Source organism: Nelumbo lutea, chromosome 1 (genome assembly GCF_056320005.1).
Source record: "Nelumbo lutea isolate HS-2025 chromosome 1, American lotus-T2T, whole genome shotgun sequence".
Taxonomy (NCBI): domain Eukaryota; kingdom Viridiplantae; phylum Streptophyta; class Magnoliopsida; order Proteales; family Nelumbonaceae; genus Nelumbo; species Nelumbo lutea.
The window spans coordinates 103,946,409-103,948,070 of record NC_142684.1 but is presented as its reverse complement, the minus strand read 5'-3'; the positions used below and the strand labels follow the sequence as shown (position 1 = coordinate 103,948,070).

At 41.5% G+C, this 1,662-nt stretch overlaps 1 non-coding gene across 1 annotated transcript; it reads left to right on the top strand.

Moving 5' to 3' along the window:
- The first annotated feature begins 1,318 nt into the window (after positions 1–1,318).
- LOC148876529 (small nucleolar RNA R71) lies at positions 1,319–1,425 on the top strand. Its single transcript, XR_016106192.1, has one exon. It is a non-coding gene; the product is annotated as a small nucleolar RNA R71 (small nucleolar RNA).
- Positions 1,426–1,662: the final 237 nt, after the last annotated feature.

Genomic DNA, 1,662 nt, shown 5'->3' with positions numbered 1-1,662 from the left:
TGGAAAAATGAATTTGTCAACTTTAACTAACACATCTTCTATGATCCCCCTAGGATGTCTAATGGATCTATCAGCCAATTGTAATGCTACTCTAGTGGGTTGGGGTTCATTCAACCCCAATTTCTTGAAGATAGAATATGGCATTAAATTGATGCTAGCTCCCAGGTCACATAAAGCTTTTTCAATTTTTAAACTGCCAATGGTACAAGGAATAGTGAAACTCCCTGGATCTTTGAGTTTCTGAGGTAGCTTGTTCAGAAGGATAGCAGAACATTCCTCATTTAATGCAACTGTAGCCACATCTCCCAGTTTCCTTTTGTTTGCCAATAATTCCTTCAAAAACCTTGCATAGTGTGGCATCTGGGCTAAAGCATCAGCAAAAGGAATATTAATATGTAAACTTTTAAATATTTCAAGAAACTTACCAAATTCCTTCTCCAATTTTTGTTGCTTCAGCCTGTTAGGGAATGGAACTTGTGGTTGTTGGTGCATCCCTTGTTGTGCTTCTAGTTGTTCCGTCTTCTGTTGTCTGGTCCCAAGGCTTGTTTCTGCCTTGGGTTCAGCCCAATTCTTCTTTTCTACCTCAGGCAACTCTTTTCCACTCCTTAAGGTAATAGCTTGCACCTGCTCTCGTGGATTCACTTCAGTGTTGCTTGGAAGAGTTCCCGGTAGTCTGGAAGAGATTAATTGTGCCAATTGCCCCACTTGGTTTTCTAGGTTTTTGATTGAGGCTTCCTGGTTCTGGAACCTAGTTTCTGCACCTGCTATAAATTTTGTCATCAGTTCCTCCAAATTGGATTTTAGTTCAGGCTGATGATAAGTCTGGTGGAACGGCTTCGAAGTATGTTGATTTGGCCAGGACTGGATTGAATGTCCCCTCCATCCTGGATGAAAAGTATGGTGACTCTGGTAACCCTGCTGTCTTAACGAATTGCTGACATAGTCAACTTGTTCAGTAGATGGTCTGAACTGATTGCCAACTTGGCAGTCTGTACTGATGTGGCTTCCCCCACACAATTCACAATTAAGAGGCTGCACATGCATGGCAGCTATTTGCATTTCATCTATTTTCTTACTGAGTGCTCCTATTTGTGCAGATAGTGCTGTATAAGTGTCAACATTATGCAAGTCTTGTTGCTTCCTAGTTTGAGTTCTTTCCGAATGCCATTGATAGTTGTTGGCTGCCATTTCCTCAATAAGTGCATGGGCAACCTCAGGAGTTTTATTATTTATGGATCCTCCGGCTGCAGCATCTAATATGGTCTTATTTGAGTCAGTAAGACCATTATAGAAAGTCTGCACTTGCAACCAAATGGGGAGGCCATGGTGAGGAACTCTCCTTAACAGCTCCTTGTATCATTCCCATGACTCATATAAAGATTCCCCCTCTTGCTGGAAAAAAGTAGTGATGTCATTCCTCATTTTAGCAGTTTTAGAAGGGGGAAAATATTTAGAGAGAAAACGGCTGGCCATTTCGTCCCACGTAGCTATTGATCCTGCCGGTAATGAATTCACCCATGCTTTGGCTTTATCCTTCAAAGAAAATGGGAATAACCTCAACCTAATAGCGTCATCACTTACCCCATTGTGTTTGAAGGTGTCACAAATTTCTAAAAAGTTAGAAATGTGTGCATTGGGATCTTCGTGGGCCAATCCACAGAA